The 22829-nt window shown below is 44.2% G+C and overlaps 1 protein-coding gene across 1 annotated transcript in view; it reads left to right on the plus strand.

Moving 5' to 3' along the window:
* The window catches only part of LOC114608321 (kalirin-like), a 473938-nt gene that overhangs the window by 128522 nt on the left and 322587 nt on the right, over positions 1-22829 (plus strand). The window lies entirely within an intron of this gene.

Consider the following 22829-nt stretch of genomic DNA (forward strand, 5'->3'; position numbering starts at 1 on the left):
ATCATGAACTCTCTTGCACATATGTTTTTCTCTAGCCGGTATTCTGGGCTGATACTTGAGCACCGAGGAGAGCATAGGCTGAGGGAGCTGCTGTCTTTACGGGCAGATGGTGCTGAGCTTGTGAACACAGAGTGGGGAAGATGAACTAGGCTGCTATCTGGACTTGATAGAGTCTAGTGAAGACTCTTATGGACTCAGGATGTCAGGTACTTACAAAGTTGGGATTTGAGAGCCTTGGAGCCTGTGCCCTGGGTTGGACACCATGGATTAATGGCCTCCCGGAAGCTGCTTTACACATTCCTTACCAATGGGAGGCAGCTCCATCCAGAGGGCAGCAGGTGTGGTTGGCAGGATGCATGAGAGCAAGAGCAAGCACTGGGAATGTACAAGTGTGAGACATTTTAGGGGCTGAGCTACCATTGAGGAAAAAGATCTGAAGGCCAAGTCAGAGTTCTCTTGCCTCTGTTGTGGATACTTATTTGGTCTGAATAGAAAACTCCTTGATTATGAGGTAGTGTAACTTACTCAACAAATGCTTATTGAACAGGAATACCCACACAAGCTCTTTTATGAGCATAAGCAAGACAGGCAGACTCTTGGCCTTCATGGAAACTGTGATGAAGGGGAGAACTGCTTGTTTGGAAGGTACCATGGAAGCAGAGAGGAAAAAACTGTCTGTGGACTTGCAGTAAGATGTTCTTAAGGATGAGGGGAAAATGGACCAGTGAAGGCAGAGGACCGAAGAGAGGAGAGTCTTGGAAATAATGTTCATGTGAAAGAGATATGTCTGTATACATTACGAGTGTGTGTGAGGAAAGATGAGAATGAGACAGAAAGCTGGGAACACTGACTGGTGGGCTTTCTGTCCCACATGGAGACTAGGTGTACTCCTATTGGGCTGCCATTGGGAGATTCTAGTGAGTAAGACAACATTTCTCAATGTCTCCTGGCTAAGGTCACTTAGATGCCTGGGTGTTAGCAGGGCTGCAGGCCGTGATTGTTTCAATATGTTCTCTTCCTGGCTTTCTCATGGGAGCAGTGATAACTTTATTTTTACCCATCTCTCTGTTTTGAGTATATGCCAGCTTAGCATCTCTGTGCTTCCAGTTGGGAAAGAGCTTCTGTTCAAAGTGTCAAATGGGTGGAGTCTTTCCGCCTCTGTGGAAGCCCCGCTGCCACTCCTGGGTGTTGACCTTGGCTGTAGAGGGTGTGTTCTTTGATTTAATGTTTTTTTTATTTCCTCTACTTTTTAAGTTCTGTCCTGGTACTTCTGAATAACTGAGGGTTTCTTCAAGGAGGTAGAGCCAGGGCAACATATGAGTTGGGGGGTGAACAAGTTGTCATGGGAATGTAGGTCTTTGCTTCAGTTAGATTTACTTCCACTTTATCATAAGTACCAGAAGCTTCATAAATTTAAATTGGTTTCTAGGAGCAGATCCAAGTCCCGGAACATTTCTCAGTGAGGAAGAATAGGTTGTCAGCAAAGTTAGGGGTGTGTTTTCCAAGATAAAAATCTATTTATCTGGGTGTGGTACTGTATTGTGGAAGTGTAAGCCCGATAAATCCTTTCTTCATTCAAGTTGGTTTTGGTTGGCATTTTATCATAAAAACAGAGGCCCAAACCAGGACAGTGATTAAATGAGAATCTCAGTGTCAGGCACAGGTTCTATCTCTATGAGATATTAGTCAGAGAGGCCCCAGAGGCATCTAAAGCAGTATAGTCTATTTGCTCTTGGCTGTCCAGCATAACTAGAAAGGAAGACTGGATTGCTAAAGACACCATACATTTGGGTTGCAGGACACAGAGAAATCACTCTTGAGCTGACAAGAAATAGTGGAAAGAGTGCTTATGGTGGAAACCAACTTCTCTCTGGATTGGATTTGAAGCTTACCCAACAGGAAGGACTTCATGACTAATACTACAAGCATGGACAGGACCCATGGAGCTGATGGCTGTTGGGAGACAGTGTGGCCATTGGGCATTGTTGATGCCCATGTGCATACGAGCAATATTAACTGGACTCAGTGGGTTAAAAGTAAGATAAATGAAGGAAGTAAAATTGGAGGGAAATTTGATGGGGAATGGTTCTGGGGAGAGTTGGAGGGCATAGTGAGGCGGGTGATATGATCAAGACACATTTTATACATCTATGAAAATTTCAAGGAATAAACAAAAAATGACGATTAAAACCATCTAGACCTTTCAATTAAAAAAAAAACCAACCTGGGAATATGGTGTAGTAATAATGATTGTATTGTAACTTGTTTTTTGTTTGTTTGTTTTTTATTATTTAGGATATAGATTTTTTTTTTATGTGCCAGGATCTTATAGGAACATCTTTATATCAGCCCCTACACTAGTGTACCTAATGTTTTGCAAATCAAGAAACGGAGGCAAACTGTCATGCCCAAGTCATTTGGCTTCTATCATGCCATGCATAGTAGGGTTCTAGGCTGTCTTTTCTTAACCTAAGCCCTGTGTCCTCTCCATTGCACCACCTGGGGGCTCTGATGAGAATAGCTGGGCCCTTGGTATTGGAGGTAGAGTCAGATGGTGAGCTGTTCAGACTTGTGCTAGGTGGGGTCTCTTCTAGTCAAGAATGCATCTGGGACTGATGCTAGGCTTCTTTCTGTTTTGAAGCTAAGTCACCTCTTCTCTTTCTGGAGTTCACATTAACATTTGCTCATCACCGAGGGGACTCCTGGAGTCCTCTTACTCTGCCCCCCATCTTCAGTCCTCTGCAGAATTGGGGGAGTGACAGATGGGAGATCAAGTGACAGATGAAAGGTCAGATTTCAGACATCTTGGGCTTCATTCTGATCTGCATAGTCCAGAGTGAGAGAAGACTGATCAGTGTGTGGACAGGGGCTTTCTGTGGTACTGCCCCCATGAGCTAGGACTATTATAGGGACTTCTTCTGTGTACAAGAAAAACATTTTCCCCTGAGCATATGGAGGGTGGAAGAATAAAAAGTTAGATGTATAAATAAGCAAGGCATCTATGAAATTATTTCTGGGGAGAGAAGAAAGGGAGTGCTTTCAATGGGAGAAAGAGAAAAGAAGAAGAGGGGGGGAGAGAGAGAACTTTAAAGGTCACAGGCTAGTGATGTAAATTTTCTATGGCTCTTTATTTTGGGGGACAGCATCCTCACTGAACTTGGAGCTTATTAATTTGCCAAGAGTAGCTGTCAACAAGCTTCAGGAATCCTCCTGCCTCCATCTCCCCAGTGCTAAAATTACAGATGTGCTCCACCATGCCTGGCTTTTACGTAGGTGCTGGGCATCTAAACTTAGATCCCCATGCTTGCTTGATGAGCACTTTACCAACTGAGCCATTTCTCCAACCCCTCCGTGGAGTTTTGTTCAGCCATAAAGAAGAACAAAAGTATATCATTGCAGGAAAATGGAGAGAACTGGAGCTTAGGAAAGTGAACTAAGACAGACTCAAAAAGAGAAAGAAATACTGCACACTTTCCCTCATATGTTAAATCTAGATTAAAAGTGCAGTTGTGTGGTCCGAAAGTGGAAGGGTCATTTGAGAAGAGGGAGGGAGCTGGGGGGCAGGGGGACAAGAAGGTAGCGGAGAGAACCAGGAGCAGAGCGTGTAACACACGTGCACGGCAACGAAAGCATCACAGTGAAACGCATCAGCTTGCACGATCAATATATGCTAATAGTATGAGGTTTTTGTTTGTTTGTTTTTTAATGTGATTTTAAAAGTCCCTGGAAAAGGCTTCCTGCCCAGACCCCTCTGACACTGGCAGGGCTTGGACACCTTCCATTTTCATTTACTCTTTATTCAGTACAAGGTAGCTGGTCTTTTAATGAATGTTAAAATAACTCACCCAGGTGTTAATTTAAGACTCTTCCGGAAGCAGTAGAGGAACAGTAGGCAGTATGGGGGATGCTGGGAGGGAGTGGGGGCGGGTGGTGTCTAGAGTGAACGGCATGACTCACTTGGTGGGAGGAATTCTGGGATGGCTTCCTGGAGGAGAGAGGCACTTAGCATAGTGTGGGGGCCAAGGGTGCGGTTTCGGGAGCTGTGGCCTGGCATTCACCAAGATACTGGAACATCAGTTTTTAGCTTCTGGGATAATGGAATTATCTCCAGTAGTACATGGTGCAAAGCCATTATTAACTTACAGGCTTTTGTAATTACTTCTCAGAAGCCCTTTTGCTTTGGTGTAGTCTTTCTCAGTGCTAGGACTTTTAACATTTTTAAAAATGACACTCAATTAATATAAAAGATAAAGTCCCTTTAGATTTCAAGATGCCTTAGGAAGCCACTCATTTTCTCCTCAGAGACCCACTGACTCCTCTCAGGGATGCCCTAGAAGGTTACCTGAGAGCAGCACCGTGGCAACTGTGGCAGCAGAGGAGGGGATCTTCCCACAGGGAAAGTTCCCATCGCAGAACTGTCCAGGTCTGAGACTTTCTCCATGGGGAAGCCAGAACACTGCCCTCTGTGTCAGAACCAGATTTAAGTAGGCTGAGTGGTAGGCCTCCCAGCCAGGGTATGGGGTGAGGGACCACAGGCGGCAGGTGCTTCTGGTAGCCACTTAAAAGGGACCCTTTGTAGGGCTGAGGGCGTGGGGTTGACTTTAACTGTGCTCCTGTGAAGTAAGCAGGGATAGCTATTCTTAGGATCCAGGGAAACTTTAGATGGTGTGGGGATTACACCATCTCTGTGGGAGGGAGGGATCTGAACACCTTACAGGTGCTGTGCGCACACACCCTCACGGGAAGCCTCTGCCCTGACATAGACCCTAGGTGTTACTATAACTTCTGCATGTGTAATGGCAGCTGATCATTTAGGCCAGATGTAAATGGCTCGGCTGTAAATAAATAGCCACGAAGCTCTAATGACAGTAAACACCGTTCATTTCTCACACTTTATAACTGAATCATTTGAATATTAAATACCCAGTTTTTCCTTAACTCTGAAAATACAGCTTCTTACTTAAAAGTTTTGCAATACTGGGAGAAAGCTCCGATTCTTTGCTGTTTTTAAAGCATATTTATTAGCTTATTTGATTTTTTTTACAACAGTACATCTTTATTTTATGAGTGGGAAGTGACCAGGTCAATGGCTAGCTGGACACTGTCTATCCATGAAGTAATGGTATTGAAACTTGAGCTCAAAGTTCTGGATTCCAATTCCCTTCCACCACACTAGATGCACCCAGCCCATAATTACTTAGAAAGAGACTCATAGTTCTGGAGAGTCAAGTGTTAAGATTGGGTAGCCCTGAGGCTTTGGGCTTGTCCTAAGGGCAGTTCATCATGGTAGTGTGCATTATAGTGCAGACCGCTCACATCATGAGCCAGGAAGCAAAGAGAGATGGAGAGATTAGGGAAGTCCCTGGAAGGACATGACCTCCATGACCCAAAGACCTTGTACAAAACCCTGCATTTAATTAATGCCATCCCAGGATCCAGTGACCTTTGGGGGACGTTGAACATCTAAGCTATAACACAGGGAGTGGAGTCCAAGCAGGCTAGATTATTATACATGATATACCCTATATGTGACATCACAATATCATTACATATTATCACGTATTATTATACCCTATATGTGACATCACAATATAGGGTGAGAGGCAGCAGAGGATGGAGATGGACTCACTGGCAAGACCTGAGGTGGGTGGGGCTAGAGGGATCACACAGATATGGCAGTTCATCCTTCAGAGGAAGTCGGAGGGAAACTCGCACTTTGAATTAGAAATGAGGCTGTTTATAATATCCCCACAAACAAACACCCACTGATGAATGGGCAGAAGTTTCCAGACCCAAGAAGATACTAAAATATATATTTAACTGAAACAAATTATACTGCTAATCATTGAGGCAAACATAAATCTCACGAATAAGGTTTCTCTTATTTCTCTGAATCTCAGTAAGATATTTATTTTTGAGGGAAATAAAGTCAGCTCGATGCTGTCCATGACTAGGTGCCATTGGCTGGCTTCTTTGGGATCTGTTCTGGATCACACAGGTGGACAAGGAAGTAGGAATCCTTCCTGGCTTACCAGCTCAAGCAGGGGCCAGGTCACACCAAAATAAGACAGAACCAAAGGCTAACGTTGTGTCTGGGATACAAAAGCAAATTAATTTATGGTCCTTTAATCATGAGTTTTGATGGTGCTAGGAGTTGAGGAGTGGGTGGGAATGGGCTTTAGGACGAAGCCCCTGGGTTTCAAGTGTTAAATGCTGAGGTATCCTTCGAGGGTATCTGGACTCCATGATTCAAGTTAATGTCGGTGATTCGAGTAATTGTAGGTAAACACAGATGTCTGAATGCCATCCCTGGGCTGCTGTAGTGATGTGCTGATGAGTGGTGTCGGTGAGGGTTTCAAAGATGGTCATGAGGATTGGGAAAGCATCAGAAGTTCTGATGATCTTATCAGGAGCAGTAAAGGACATTGGCTCCTGTCCCCTCAGACAGACCAGCTCCTGCTCACTGGCCTCTTAGCTATGCTTGTCAGGCCAAAGCTGGCTGTGGCAGATGGTGGGTTTCATGAGGCTAACCCGAAAGTTGGTTATGCAAGGTGGAGAGGATCCTCAGAGCCTCTGACAATCCGGGACGGGTTTTTGTTGTATCTGTATCTGTCACTGTACCTATGGCTCTGGATCCTGGGTCTGAGGTCTTTTGATGAGCATGCTGTGTGATGGTCTTGCCACCCCCAAGTCAGACTTGCTTTCAGTTTCATTCTGACTTTCTTTTTGAGACACATAGGTGGCTTAGATCAGTCTTCACAGATGAAGTAAAATCTTACAGTTTTTCACAAGCCCAGGGCGATTAGGGTTCAACTGTAATCCAGTGTGTTTGAGGATTTGGCATGGGGGTTGACTATACTGTTTTTCTTATACTTTTCTCTTTACCTCCTTTCCCCCTTATTCCTTCCATTTCTTTCTTTTTGAGTCAAAGTTTACTCCCTGGAACTTGCTATATAGCACAGGCTGGCCTGAAACTCACAAACCTCTTGTCATAGTCTCTGTTGGGATTGCAAGCACTCTCAGGCAGGCCCTGCTGTAAACTTCCCATTTTCTAAATCATGAGTGTGATTAACCATGTTAGCATGGAAGAAAAACACCCATTTCCAACAGAATCACTGAATTTAACCATATATATACTAGAACCAGCCAAGTGTCCAGTGCTGTGCTGCACATGCCAACAGATTCCAGAGCATAGACAGAAATCTTTGTCTTTGAAGGAAGTTAGAACCTGTAAAGGAAAATGAAGTATATACACATGGGTTTTCTTCCTACTCAATTAGATGACCATTAATTTAACACACACACACACACACACACACACACACACACACACACACGTTTTCTGAGAACTGCCTTTACCTTCCTTAATACTTCAGAAGTTTAGAATTACCTTGTAAAATGGAGAGTGATAAGAAGTCTAGGAAAATTTTGTATTTGATATATATATATCCATCCTATATACTCACTACTTCTGTTGAGTAGCTCAGGATATGGAATCACCAGATAAGAGATTTTGATTGTTTTTTTTGTTTTATTTTTAATTCTCTCTCCAGACCTTAGCATGCTGTCTAGTACATAGATGTTCAGTAAATAATGTTAAATAGATGAATGCTTTTTTTTTTCTACTCTGGAATGGTCAATCATGCCTGAGCCAGTTGTTTAAAATATAATAGAGCTTGAGTAGTGGCAGAGAAGATATTTCAAGCTTTTCAGGGGAAATCACTGCCAACTCCATGGCACTCTGATATTTATTTCTCTTTCATGCTTGTAAAATATTGCTCAAGCCACCCATGAGCATCTGGCTACTTCTTACCCACTCTATCAGACTGTTAGAGAAGACCTGTGGCACCTGGCTGCATGATAAAGTATGAGAAATGGTGATTTATTTATTTCTACTTGAGACATTATTTTAGTTTGGGAATGCCTTTGGCGCCCCATTGGAAGAGACCATGGATAGGAATTCTCTATAAGGACATTAATTATTGAATTCGCTTTGTTGTTAAACAAAGGAGCTTCTTGGAGGTGTGAGCTGTTGCAGATGCAGGGCAGGATGGCATCAGTGTAAGTGCTGTTAATCACGGGCAGACCTGTTAGCTCCCACTTGGGGAAGAAGATGGGATTCCAGCATACTGCTCCAAGGAGGAGGGGCAGTTAGTGACTTCAGATATCACACAGCACCCTCCCCCTTTGGTCTCCCTGGTGCTCTCTGTTGGGCAATCAGAGATTTTAGATAGACTCTGAAAACAAGTCCCACTGAGGGATTCTGGTCCTTTTGTTCTCTAAATGGTGAGGTCAGCAGTGCTGGGGAGCTCAGCGGCTGTGGCAGAGGTGTAGGCTATGGCTACGGAGAAGGATGATGCCAGGCCACTGGAAGGGAGGGCTTTGTCTGCAAGAACTGGTGGAGGTTTGGTGTCACTCTGCACAGAGCTTCTTCAGGCTGAGATATTCATCTACCCTCCCTGTCTCACATCTGGGGATGCACAAGTCCAAAATTCAGGCATCTTTTTGATGGATGTCTTTATATGGATAGGCATAGAAGCTTGATTTCTGAGTGTACATGGTAAAGCTTGGGAGAAAGTCTGTATTTATGTAAGGTACTCACTGATGTTTTAGCAAAATTGTTCTGGTCTGGGGAGATGCAGTCAGAGCAGATGCAGGATGTGCTGAAGACACGTGGTTTCTGTATCAAGCACAAGAAGAGGGTGCTTTACTGTGTCAAAAAGCTGTCACAGTTTATGAGATTTGAAATACGTGGTAGCCTCATGAGATAGATAGGCCTCTGTAGTCTGGCATTCTGGGTTTCTACGAGACGAGACGGGTAGCTCCAGACCTCAGAGTGCTAGGAAGGACACCATCAGAGTGGAGTGTTGTCTTTGATAGCTATGCAGACTCTAATAGCATATCTATTCCACTGCTTGAAAGACTGCCAGGAATTTTCACAGATGAAGAAATGAACAGTCCACTAGGTAAGGGGATTTGCCAGGGCCGCCCAGGTGGCAATGGGCCTTGAACCTAAGACCCTAGCCTTTAAGTCTCTTGATCTGCCCTGTTATTTCATGTTGTCAATTTCAAATTAGAAACAGATAGATGTGTATGTCATGACACAGAGATGCTAATAGCATAGAAATAAGATTGTGTGAGGGAAGGGAGAGGCGCAAGGTCAGTGCTGGCATATCGAGTAGGTGCTGCCTTGAGCCAGAGGTGAAGGAGCTGTGACCTGGGGGCAGAAGGCTGTGTGTGGTGTTCCCAGCAGCAGACCAATTCTTTATTATTCCCGGGTTTGCAAAGGAGGCTGGAAGGAGGGCAGAGAAACACAAATACCTTAATCTCCTCCTTTCTAGAAATACTTTTAACATGACTGCCCACAAAAAGCAAAATGACTCAGAGTAAATATCCTCCACTCATTGCCCTTGATTGTCCTGGAGTTCTTAGGAGGAGGGGCATGATGTTAAGAGCCCGGATGACTCACTATTAGGCTGTCACCCCCTCTGACTAATTAGAGATGGGCTGCCCTGATCTGGTTTTTAACTTTGGGCAATGGTGGTCCAACACGTTAGAGGCGCCATCTTATTTTGGGTCCTGAGCCCCTGAAACAAATGAGGCAGAAAATCAGATGACGTCAAAGCTTTCAACAACTCAGTTCCCTCTGACACTATGCACTCCGTGTCAGTATCTCTCCTGTATTCATAGCTTCCTTTGATGTTCACTATAGAAGTGTTGCTACAGGAGAACAATTGTTTAGCAATTTCTGGCTAAGAAATAGTAGAAAATGCAGTGCTTTTATCAGGCTTCAAAACTGGTGAGTCTGTTCTTCTTAGTTCCTTCTTCCCCTTTCCCATTCCCTTCTCTCTAATCCCCTCTCCTCTCATTTTTTCTCCTCCTTTTCCTTTCTGGCTAGCCTTGAACTTGTGCACCTCCTGACTCTGCCTCCCAAGTGCTGGGGTACAGGCAGGTACCACCATGCCTGCCCCTCTTAAAGAGTGAGTTGTGAATGAAAAGAATTTAACTTAAAAAGACATCAATGGGAAAGATTTTTCAGCAAGGTGGCTTTATGGGTTTTTTTTAAATTATATTAAGAAATAATCCATCACTCCATCTGTTTTCTTGTTGGTAAGATTTTGCTACATCAGCTATTTCCATTATATTACTTCCTACATCTTAGCAAGTGTTCCAGGCTGCCCCTGCCCACTGGAAGACAAGTAGGTCATGGGGGCCTCAGAGTTTCCTGGTCTCTGCTCCTTTGCTGTGATTTGGTGTCTCATTTTAAATTCATGATGGGGATACCATGCAATCATAACTTCCCTGTCTTAATTTGAGTCACAAAGCCAGATTCTTCTCAAAGGTACAGTAAAATGTTGTATGCCTGCAAGAATTTTTCATGATGTAACACGGAAGGTAAAGGCTACTATATTCCTATAACTTATGTAAATTTTCTCATAGAGATGGAAAAGCCCATGCTTGTTGCACTGTGCTCCCCAAGTGGCAATTTCATCAAATCCATATGTTCATAGATAAAGGAATCATTGTTCTATGGCAAAAGGCCAATCAAAGCTCCCAGCCCACTTCCGTAGGATTGTCCAAGAGTGCCTGGCATACCCCACCCCTCAATTATTTCCATAGATTGTGAACATATGGGCACAATGCCCTTGAAGTCATAATAAATTGACTTGGACTTGGCCATTATTCAAGCCAAGTGGAAGAAGGTGCTGTTGTTCATCTGGCTCAACTATAATGTAGGACTCATCAAATAATGCCTCCTGGTTAGCTAATCACAAGTGTCCATGGCTGCCAGGATGGATGCTTTTATGGTGGCAGCCCAGAGACCAACATTTATAAATTTCAAATTATCATGGAGTTATGGGCTATACTTGTTGATTCCCTTTAGTTTCCAGCCCTATGGCTTTTCCATGTTGTATTAACTTATATATCTGATAAAGTTTTACCCACTTCAGTTTGATCCAGGTAAGGATGACTTGGTAATTTAGGAAAGCCTCAATTTAATCAAAGTAGGTAATTCTGAGAATAATGCCTCTGTGTAAGTGTCTCTAACACAGTGGTACTCAATGACTTCTCTAATCATCTTCCCCTTAGTGAGGTTCCTAGGCTCTGCACTTAAATATATACTTTTGCCTTTCTCACTATCACCCACACCCCCTCTTCCAGGATCTCTGCTTTCTTGACTCTGTCCACTTTGGACCACTGAGTTCTAAGATTAGCAGAAAGTTGTAAATGAGATACTAAAGTCCATTCAGTCCAATTTTCCATGTAGGCAGAATTGCCTGTAAATGATTCCTGAGTAGTGGAAATTTATGGCTTCAGCAACAAGGTACCCGTGACCCAATGAAACAACTCATTTTGTTATTGGGCAATCTAATTATTAGTAAATTATTTTATGTGATTGAAATCTGGCTCTGTTTAATTTAGGCACATTGAACTTAATTCAACTCCCTGGAGTCACAGACATGCAATTTCATCCCTGCGTGGGTTCTTCAGCTAGTCGAGGACAGTGGCTATCACTGGCCCATCATCTTTTGGTGATGAGTTTGTGTTATACTTTTTGGTTGTGCCTGTGTCTCCTTAATTCTTTCCTCTTATGCTTCATTTACTTTATTCCTCTACTTCACAGTTTTATAGGCTAAACTCTCCATTATTTTGTGTCTCTGAGGAATTTTGCATTTGATATGTACCATATGCTTTAGACTACTCAATGATTATCTCCCTTTTTTCCATTTATCTATTTCCTCAATTAATATTTATTAAGTGCTTAATTATGGTGGTGCTGAGGAGGCACCGATGACCCAGGCTGAACCCTTGATCTAAAACATTTCTTCCTGATGAGTCAGACGCTGAGTTCTCTCAAATTATTCAGTCTACCTACAGCCACATTATCAACAGAATAAATTAGTTCTTCTTCTCTTAATGAATTTTGTTCTGTTTTATCAGTGCACATCACACATAATAATGAGTTTCATGATGATAGTCATACGTATACCTAATGCACGTTGGCCACACTTATACCTTCTAGCCGCTCAACCTGCTCTCCTCTGCTAGTTTGCTCTCTCTTCTCTAATAGTCTGTCTTCTACTTTGATCTTTCATTCTTCGATTTGTTTTATTTCAGGTAAGATCCAATTCTTGAACAGGGAAAACTAGAAGGCTGCAATGTTGTAGATGCTTTCAGCTCACGTAATATCTGTAACTGGCTCTTTGGTACTCCCCCTCTACTTACTATTGTATGTGTTCTCATTTGTTTGTGCCTAGAAAAGATGGCTTTCCTACTGAGCGCTTTCACTAAGTCCTGACAAGGACAGCAGACTGAGGTGGAAGTTTTGATTGCAGAACCAAGTCTTAGCCCAATCTAATTTAATTAATTTGCAACTTGGATGGATAGCTTTACTTCTGTTCAATCCAGAGAGAAATTTTTCCTTCTGAGATAACATATGGGGAAACGGAAAAGTACAAGAAAAATTTAAATTAATGATGTACAAGAGGTACATCATCCCCCAGGATGGGATAAAACTAAAGATCTTTGAGAATCATAGATTTGGATCTAGGAAACATCTGGAGAAGTTGACCTGGTAAAGGGGAGTATCGTGATATGCAAGCTGTCCTCATATAATGGGCACTGGATGGTGCTGGAGTGGTCTCACTGCATCCTTGGATGGTGCTGGAGTGGTCTCACTGCATCCTTGAATGGTGCTGGAGTAGTCTCACTGCATCCTTGGGTGGTGCTGGAGTGGTCTCACTGCATCCTTGGATGGTGCTGGAGTGGTCTCACTGCATCCTTGGATGGTGCTGGAGTGGTCTCACTGCATCCTTGGATGGTGCTGGAGTGTTCTCACTGCATCCTTGGGTGGTGCTGGAGTGGTCTCACTGCATCCCACCTAAGTGCTGGCTTGGCTCGCTTCACTGGAGTCTAGAGACAGACACTTTATGGATCTAAGCTTTGTGTGCCTGTTCCCAATGTCAGTACATGGTTGACTTGATTACAGTCTAAAGGGATAGAAATCCCAGTTCCCAAATAATGACATGGAGGCTTATTTAATTACTAATAAACGCCTAGACCTTGAGCTAGCCTTGTTCCTCAACTAGTTCATAACTCAATTATCCCATTTTTTACTCTTCTATATCTGCCACATGGCTGATTACCTCTTCTCAGTACCGTACATCCAACCTCCTCTGCTTCTCAGTGCTGAAACTCTTGGCGAGTCTATCATGGTGGCCCCTCTTTATTTCTCTCCTGCCCTGCTATAGGCCACTCAGCTCTTTATTGACAGATGATGCTTTTACACAGTACAACAGATTATCTGATCAATAGAGTGCTGTTCACTGCTTCACTGCTCTGGTCTGCATCTTCCCTGAATTAAGGGCTGACCCAAAGCCATCCACAATGCTTCCTCAGCGAGAATGAAGCCTGTGTTCGATTATGATGGATAGTCTTTTTATTGTTGGTATGTGCTGGGAGGTCAGGGATGATATCTTGGCTAGGCCATTGTGGTTAGTGGGCTAAAGATGTGGGATGCGGTGTTTGATTTAGTCACATGGATGATGGCATCAGTGGTAGTATCTGGGAAGGAGGATGATGGTAATAGTGGAGGTTGGGGTACTCAGAGACAAAGCAGAGCTTGGTATTCTCTTCTGCAATAGATATCAATTTACATTACCACCGTTGCCCCGTGGAGAGTTGTGTTCCCTCCTATTTGCTTTCCTTGTCCCCCTTCAAGCCTATTCAGGAGTCAACTGCCCTCCTCCACAGACTAAGGTGATCATTTATGTTTGTTTTAGCCTTATTCTATGTCTGAAAGAGGTTACAGGTAAAGTGAGAAGACAGATGACAGTATCTCATATGATTTGCCCTAGGGCTTTGTTCTCTTTGGGGAGCTATATCGATTTTTCTTATGATTTCTAGAATATAGTTACATTAGAATATGCGCTTTGTAAGTGTGCTGTTTGTTGTATAACCAGCTAATATTTGCAAAGCCACATAAAAAACAAATGTGATGTACTTATTTTGCAGGTGTAAGGCCCTGGAGTCTATACCTAGTACCATCAAAACCCAAAACCAAATGGGATAACTAATAACTCATTTATTTGTGAGACAGTTTTTACCATTCATGACATTTTTTTATAAATGGCATTTTACCAACCAAGAGGCCTGTGTCCAATAGTACCAGAACTTACTGACTTGGCATAGGTTCTAAGTTAAAGTTCCTGACTGGATCATCTTCAAAGTTCTTTGGAGGGTGGCCAGAGAAGGCTGCTCTGAACTGCTGACACTTAAATGACATTTCCCTATGATGGAACAGTGTGTCCCTAGATTGTTAATGTAGAGGCAGATAGTTCTCTGTACTTCTCGGTGTGGTCTGCAAGAACTTATACAAGAAGTAAAATGATTAGGCTTAACAAGAAAGCTGTTTAATGACTGTCATTTATCTGGAAAGATACCTAGATCACCTTGTTTAGTGGTGATAATTCACTTATTTATTGATGTTGTGGCCTTAGGAATCAGACGTCAGGGATTTCCATATCTGAGGCTGGTGCTCTACCGTTAAGTTGCATCACCCATTACCAGCAACATCAGGTCTTGATGGAAGTATATATTATTATAATCACTTTGGTGATATCTATTATATTCCCCTGACCCTATAATTATGTACCTAGATATACCCAACAGATATTAGCATTTATATTCATCAAAATATGTATAAGAATGTTTATATCAGCTTTATTCATAACAGCCCAAACTAGAAAAAAAAGTAAATGTTATTTCTATATTTCTATTAATAGTAAATTGAATGATTGATATTGATAAAGCAGAATGTTGTACAAGAATGAGAAAGAGCACACTGTTTGTATATTAATCACATAGAGGGATATTAAAAACAGAAAGCTGAGCAAAATAAGTCAGACAAAAGAGAATATATTTTTTCCCTGTTTATATGAACAAGGAAATACACAGGGTGGAAGAGGTCAGAAGAATGACTATTTTATCTATCTATCTATCTATCTATCTATCTATCTATCTATCTTGAAACAGAGTCTCACTATATAGCCTTGGCTTGCCTAGAACTTGATGTGTAGCTCACACTGACCTTGAACTCATAGAGATCTGTCTGTTTCTGCCTGAGATTAACAGGCAAGAGCCACCATGCCCAGCCTGGTAGTCAGTCTTGATTGGAAGGGGGACTGAGGGGGCATTCTGGGTACCTGTAAATGGTGTAAGTCTTGGCCTGGATCATGGCTATGTTAGCATGTAAATATAAGGGATTTTACCCAAACTGCTATCTTAATATGTCCTTCTTTCTTCTATGCAGAGTATGCTTGATAATTAAAGGAAGTACTGCTGATGTGTAAGCGAATGATTTGCCTCAGGTCCCTGGATCTTTGCTGAAGATTAGCAGACAACACCCTTATGACTCTTGCCTCTGAAGCCTGTTGTGAATTTCACCTCATTCTTCTTGCTCAACTTGTTCTAAAAAGACCCTAGGTCTGGAAGTCAGGAGGCCCCTGCTATTACTGTCTTTTAGTACCACTGTCCCCCTGTCTATATATAGGGCTGAGTTCAATAAAGGACATTCAATAGACATCTGGATTTCTCCTTAATCATTGGCCCATAGGGTTTGTCAAACATAAATTAAGGTACAAGATATCAAAGAGCTTTGGGGAAATAAAAATGTCTGCCTAAATACAAGATCTAGTTAGAGTTGACCTTGGAGAAGTTGATAGCAGCTTACCTGTTGGGAATTATACAAAGCACTGCCAGTGAAGACCATGATGTGATTTCAAATAATTGGGCAGTGACTTATCAATCATTTTTGATACATGGCCCCAGGCCTCTTGGTGACAGCTATATCAGGGTACAAAACATGTGACACTGGTGATTACAGGAGCTGTTACTGCCAGGAAGCCTGCAGGGCTTGGGTGTAGCCTCATCGGTATCGTGTGTTCAGGAAGAAGGCTCTGTTCCATGTAAAGTCCTTTGACCTGGTCTCCAAGTGAGCAGTCTTCTGTTAGACGCCGTGGCTAGCTCTGGTTCCGCTCCACAGCTCTGTGAGATAAGACGATGTCTTTGCTTCCCCAGGCCTTAGTTCCCCATCTGCCACATAGGGGCTAATGCTAGCTCTAAATTCCTCTGTGTCTTCTCCACTCAGGCTATTCTCAGTCTGGAGTCCTGCGCTGTCTTCTCCCTTTTGTGTGGTTGTTTCCCTCCACTTTTTGGTTTTGTCTGCAGTGAGAGCATATTTATTCTCGCCTTCTGAACAGTAAATCCTTAAGTGGCAACTTTTGAGCCAAACCTCATTGTCGCCTAACAAACAATATTCATTATTCTGGGCTATATATAGGTTGCCCATCATTTGGATAACCTGTATCTATTTGCTTTATTAATGCAGTTGATGAGTGTCACTGGATTCTACATCTCCTCCCTGTCCCCAGAGCTTCTGTCTACTGGAGCTCCAGGCTGATAAGTATTGATGGGCACACTGCTGCTGTTCAGCTTTGGTCCTGAGAGCAGCAAGAACACAGGCCCAGGATAGGAGCAGACTTTGGGGAGAGTCATAGGACAGCCTTCATCCTTTGCTTCCTGCCTGGCTTGGGCCTGTTAGTCTTGAATGAAAGTTCAGACACAAGGAGAACGTCTCTTACTCTTCTGCTCATGCTGAGCATAGCACTTAGCAGATAGTAGGACTTAAGGAAGCAAGGTGAGGGGCGGTGGGTTTAGACAGGTGACCACGGTGTCTGGCAAGAATCAGGGCCTGGAAGGCTCTGCATTACAAGTGCACTTGCATTTCTCCTGTTCTTCAATGGCTCTTGGGAAGGGAATTTTGTTCTTGTCTCACATTCCACAGTTTCCCATGAGAGTTTAGTGTGTTGGAGACTCGACGAAGCCTGGGCCTTTAAAAATGATGTGTTTCTTCTGGCAGCCCCACCCTCTTTGGAGAACTGTCCTGGTTCATGCTACTGTGGTGTTAATATTCTTTTCTTTGAATCCCAGTCCCCTCCCCAGCTTCTCTCCTACTTGATGTCTTTTCACCATTTCCACCACACCCAGTATGATGTCACAGTTACCTGCTGCTTTAAGGATCGCTACCCAGCCAACAAGCCCTGGTAATCTGCTGCCCTCACAGCCCTAGGCTGGGGTTTCGTGTGCCTCCATGTCTGGCTTTTACACAGGTTCTGCAGGATCTGAACTCATAGCCTCACACTGTGCACAGGTGACACGTTACTGATAAGCCATCACCATGTTTACCTGCTCTGCACCCCAACCAGCCATTGCAGCCCTGCCTCTATTTAATTTCAAAAGAACAGTGAAGGATATACTTGGGAGATGACCAAAACACCGTTAGTCCACACCATGCTAACCACTGAGCTCAAGGGACAGCTGTGAGGAAGCCTGCACATCCATGTTCAGTTCAAGTGGCCACAGGGCAGCCTGTAGTTCAATGACATTGAGGGAGCCCCTGAAGGACATGCCTTGCAATGGCGGACTTCTTCCTGTGCCTTGTGGGGAAGGAGCTGAGCTGGTAGATGAACTTGATGTTCTGCCAAGTTCACATGTTCTAGGGAAGGAAGATTGAATAGTAAATGATTCTGCCTGATGCTGAAAGCTTTCACCCCGAGGCCAGGGTACTTGCTCATCAGGAGCCACAGGCAAAGAGGGCTTGAGAAGGGTCAGAAATGGGCCAGAGTGTTCCTGGTGCAACTCTCATGGCCTTTGTTGAATTGCTTTATTGAGATGCTTTTAAAAGAGCTGTGGCTGTCAGATGTCAGGGGTCTATGCTAGGAGCTGTCTTGTGAGGTTCCCAGAGACCCAGGCTGTTCTGTTGTCTAGGCTATAGCAACTCAGAACAGTAGGGATTCAGGATAGTTGCTGAAAAGAACTCACCAAGTTATGTAGATATGAAGTTTTCCTGTGGTGAGAGGACTCTTGACAATGTGCTAGAACAGGGGGTCATGAACATATTCAGTCCTGCTGCTTTGCCTGGTCAGTATGGGCCCCAGTTGGTCCAAGGAGGGAAGTGAGCTGGACTGAGCATTGACCACACACCCTGCATTTTCACACACCATGTCTTGGGATACTCAAGTTTTACAAGAGGCATATTAGCACACCCGTGAGCTAGCCATGGGAAAGGAGGCATAGTTGGCAGAGTTGGTAAAGATGCCTGGTCTGATCCTGTCTTATTGGTTCCCCCTCTCAGGTACCTGCACGCCTTACTAAGTTTTAGCACTCAGCACATTGTTTCATGATTGTTTGCCCACTCTGGAGGTTCAGATAGAATGAATCTGGGGTGAGCTCCAGACTTTGGAGTTCTTCCTAAAGCATTCAAGCTGGTTTTAATGTATAGCTAGGGTGGAGAGATATTTTTTACTTGTTTGTTTTTTGTTTGTTTGTTTGTTTGTTTCAGTCAACTTTTTAGCATGTGATGCTGGGGACAAAAGTCTGGGTATCATGAATAGTAGGCAGATTCCTACTACTCACTGAGATACACATCTAGCCTTCAAGTTGTATGCACTTGTACGTGTGTGTGTGTGTGTGTGTGTGTGTGTGTGTGTGTGTTCCATGAAAATGTGCATTCACAAGAGCTAATCCAGGGAGTTTAGAGACTGAACATACATCAGAAACACAGGGAGGATCCTGTTTAGCAGGTCCATGAGTCCCCAAGAATCTGTACTTCTCACAAGTTTCCAAGTAACATTGATACTACTGGTCTGGGGCCCCATTATGAGAATCCACAATGTCTTAGAATAAGACTGGATAAATAGCAAATGCTGAATGATTTTAACCAGTTGCCAAGGTCACGAATGGGAGTAGAGTTGGGATCAGATCCACCACCTAACCAGGCAGCATAGCCCACACTCTTATCATGGTACAAGCCAGCACAAGGAACCAGGAAGGTGAAGCAGGGGTGGGTTTGGAGTCTGGGATAACTTCTCAGAGGAGGGTATTGTTCTGTAGATATTCCTTCTGGAGAGAGGCAATACCCATACATTGTCAGGCAGCCTTGTGGTTATTAGAGGTCCAGGTGTGCTGGGTAGATGGTCAGAGCAGTCATGAGATCCTGGAGTCCTGACATAGGACAGAGATGCTTGGTATATATGACCTGGGAAGAGATGGCTGTGGGTGTAACTATCCAGAGTGTCTGTTGCAAGATGGTGATGATGCGCTTTAAAGCTCTGCCTTCTTTGTACAGCTTGTGGAATCCAGAAGCTGGGGATGGGAACATGGCTTAATGGTTCAGAGATAGGACAGAAGTATTGAGCTGTCCTTAATGAGTAGGGGAAGTGGTGGTAGATACAGCAGCTCTGAGAGATTGGGTTTGTGGAGAGGATGCTCAGAACTCAGCAGGAATAGTACATTTGGGAGAGAAAGCAAAATGAAAGAGTTGGGGTAGGTGGGACCTCTTTTCAGGGGATGTGACAACAGAGACCCATGTCACTTGGTTTTGTTGGATAATGAATAAGGAAACCCTAGAGGAATATTTGTATGTGTGAGCTGTGTTCCCCATGTTGTGGGACCACCAATAAATCTGTTAATGATGCAATAAAGAGTGAGATTGAATGATTTATACCAAGTGGGGCTAGGGTCCTCCTGGTTGTGTGTGGAGAAGGAAAGGCAAGTTCATTCCTGATGGCCTCACAGCATGACAGTGAGCACAGAGTAATGGAGTGAGAAAAGGCAAGGGGCAGGAGCTTCTTCCATTGTGGGAAGAATAGTAAGCATGTGGAAGGAAGGGGAATGTCTGTAAGATCCTGTTCTGGATTGTTTTCTCCTCTTGCTCTCAGCTGAGATGGCTGGGGCGGGGGTACCCTGAGAACACAGTCCTGGTGCAGGGGTTTGCTGCTAGTAACTTCTCAGAGGAGTCTCCAAATTGCCTTCTCAGGCAAATTGTGAGTTATTACTTTTTACCATTTCCAGAAACATTGCAGATATGAAGAAGAGGGATGTTCCCTTCTTTGAGGGAAGACTAAGATCCAGAGAAAGAAAATGGCTGGCAACAATATTCTATGGTATGGGTTGGATACAGGCACATGGCTGGAGGCTTCTGAGCATATGAGAGTCTGTGAGGGGCAAGGGTGAAGGGCACAGCTGTCCCTGAACAGCACAGGGTGTGAATGCTTGATTCTGTGTTTGTGCTTTTATAGATCTGGAAGGAATTCTGGAGAACAAGAGAGGCAAGAATAGCTCTGGCCCGAGTGTAAGGTGTTGATATCCCCACCCACCACCAATATAGGCTTGCACCTCAAGGTTCCCAGGATCTGTCCTGTGGTTTCAGGAGACCCCTCTACAATTCCTGTTACCCTCCTGAAGCCTTCTTTCTGTCTCCAACTGTGACCTCCGGGGTTGGCGAAGGCTAAACCTTTAACTAGAACTCCATGTTCTGTCTGCTGGATTGCTTATTAGATAACAGCATAGCTGATCTTTTCATTCATGGCTCTTCCACTTTAGAAGTCCCCTAGATCTGACTAAAGGAGGGAACCTGAGTAGGGGAGGGAGAGTCTGAGCTCTGGCCCTTCCCCCACTATGAGTGTTTGTACCAAAGAACACTCTGTTGCCTTAGCAACATTTTTGCTTGGGCTTTGGTGCTCAGAATATCTGACAAATCCACATATTTGGCAAGCAGTGGACAGAGATAGAGAATCATGTCAAAGAATAAATCTCAATCAACACTTAGTGACAGTACCAAAGATTAAAAGGATAGCGGAGGCAGGACATGAGACAGCTGCTGAGGTCTGAAAGGATTCCCCCAAGTTCTTCCCCTCCTTGCCTCTTCTGACTCCATCTGCCACGCACATCCTCATGTCCCCGCTTCTGTGAAGTTCCATAAGCCTTTCTCAGTTACCAGCATGAACTGGATTGCAGGGTCAGGTGCTGGATGCAAGGAAGAGTCAGTGGCCTGATGACTCCTGGCTGTGGCTCAGGCCTTGGAATGCTGCTGTGGGGAGCATGGTATTCATCTTCCTGCTGGGAGGAGGGAGGTTGCTGACCAGAGGGAGCATGGTGTTCTCTCATATTGCCATGTCTATGTTTGTCATGGAACCTGTCATAGAGATGTGAGGGGACAGAAAGAGTCCTTTGCGAAGATAATTGGTATGTAGATTCAGAGGAATGTAGGAAGGTCTATAGCACTGGGTCACAACAGAGTCCCTTTGTGGCACAGATTAGCTTTCCTTTCACTAAGGAGCCAGCCCCCAGCCGTGGAGCTCAGAACACTCTTTCCCCTTTGTGAGCCCGGTATCTCCCTGGATGCTGAGGAACAGAGTAGTGAGGGCCAGAGGCACGCCCTATGAGTTGTTCTCTGCAGAAGCATGCCATGTGGGTGCTGTGTGTCAGTCAGGGCGGATGTGTTGAGTAAGTGATGCTCCTTCAGAAACAGAATCAAGTGTTGCACCTTGTGGGGCTTCCTGTGGTACGATCATCCAGAGTCTCTTCAGGGATGGCCTTCTGGTGCATTAGCTTCCTTTAGTCCATCTGCAGATCATTGTGCACCACCCTCGCTTCAGGCCCTGTAACAGCCACTCCTCTCTGCTTGGCCAAGGGCTGCTGGGCAGTGTCCCTCTGCCCTGGGAAGGACGAGGAGGGTGCTGTGGAAGGAGACAGTGCTTTAGGGGATAATGATGAGGGATGCAAGAGGGGTTGAGGCACTCAGGGGAAGCCAGGGCCCCCCTCATGCAAGAGTTTGCAGGGAACACAGGCATCAGAGCTGAGTGGAGATGGAACCAAGTCTTGGGTTTGGATATCAAGAGACTGATCAATTTTGAAGGGAATTTCAGGAGACAGACAGGACAGGGATGCATATATAGACCGTGTGTGTGTGTGTGTGTGTGTGTGTGTGTTATGTGTGTGTATGTTTCTACACCACCTTAATATGCTTCTGGGTGTCTGGTCATGGTCTTCTCCTGGTATTCCTTGATCTCTGTTATTTTACCTCATGTGTGAAGGAGATGACCTTTCTGTGGTACTTTGGGTCCCACATTGTCTCAGGAACTTTGTAACCAGCAGGGTTATCTCTTCCATGACACCCTCTCATCTGGTGGTCAAGGCTGACCCAGATGAAACTTGTCTTCTAGAATCCCTTGCCCTTCTGGCTTCATACTTCAGTAGCCTACACAAATAGACCCAGCGACTCCAGCTTTAAAATGCCCCTTTCCTCCCCTCCTCCACCATGCATTAAGATGCTTGCTCCCGCAGACACCCAATACTCCTCACTCAGGATTGGTAACAGCTTAACGGGCTAGTCCTCACTGAAGAGTTTGTAATGTAAGAGAAGCATGCTGATCTAAGGAAACAAACCTCTAATAGTAAAATTTCAACTGCCACTGCCCGGCAGGTAAAGGCTGTGTTTATAGATGAATTCTTCATTTCCTTCAGACTTTGAGGAGGAAATTTAGTTTCAGGTGCCCATGATTCACCTGCTCATCACTCTACATGAAATAGCCCTGAATCTCAGGACAAGTGAGCCAAAGCTGCAAGAACAAGAGATGGTTGGTTGTCACCCAGAGAGATGCAAGGTCTCCCTGCTCATCAGGTGGATCACAATCAATATGTAACAAGCAGAAGGGGAAAATCACTTATTTTTTGTGCTGTCTCGGAATATCACCACAGGAGACGTGAAGAGCAGTGAAGGCTCGCTCAGGGTGACTACATTTTTTCTGGCACAGCCTATGTCCTGTACTATGCTAGGTGTTTGACGCTGGTCTGCTTATCAGAGGTTGAGGGTTTCCCACACTCAGCCAGGTAACACAGCTATGCCTTTCACCCTAGTCTTCCTGACTTCTGAATCTCATCCTTTGTAGTATGCCTAGATGCTGGACAGACTCCTCACAATGGTC

The sequence above is a fragment of the Grammomys surdaster genome, unplaced genomic scaffold (genome assembly GCF_004785775.1).
Source record: "Grammomys surdaster isolate TR1022 unplaced genomic scaffold, NIH_TR_1.0 125889, whole genome shotgun sequence".
NCBI classification, from domain to species: Eukaryota; Metazoa; Chordata; class Mammalia; order Rodentia; family Muridae; genus Grammomys; species Grammomys surdaster.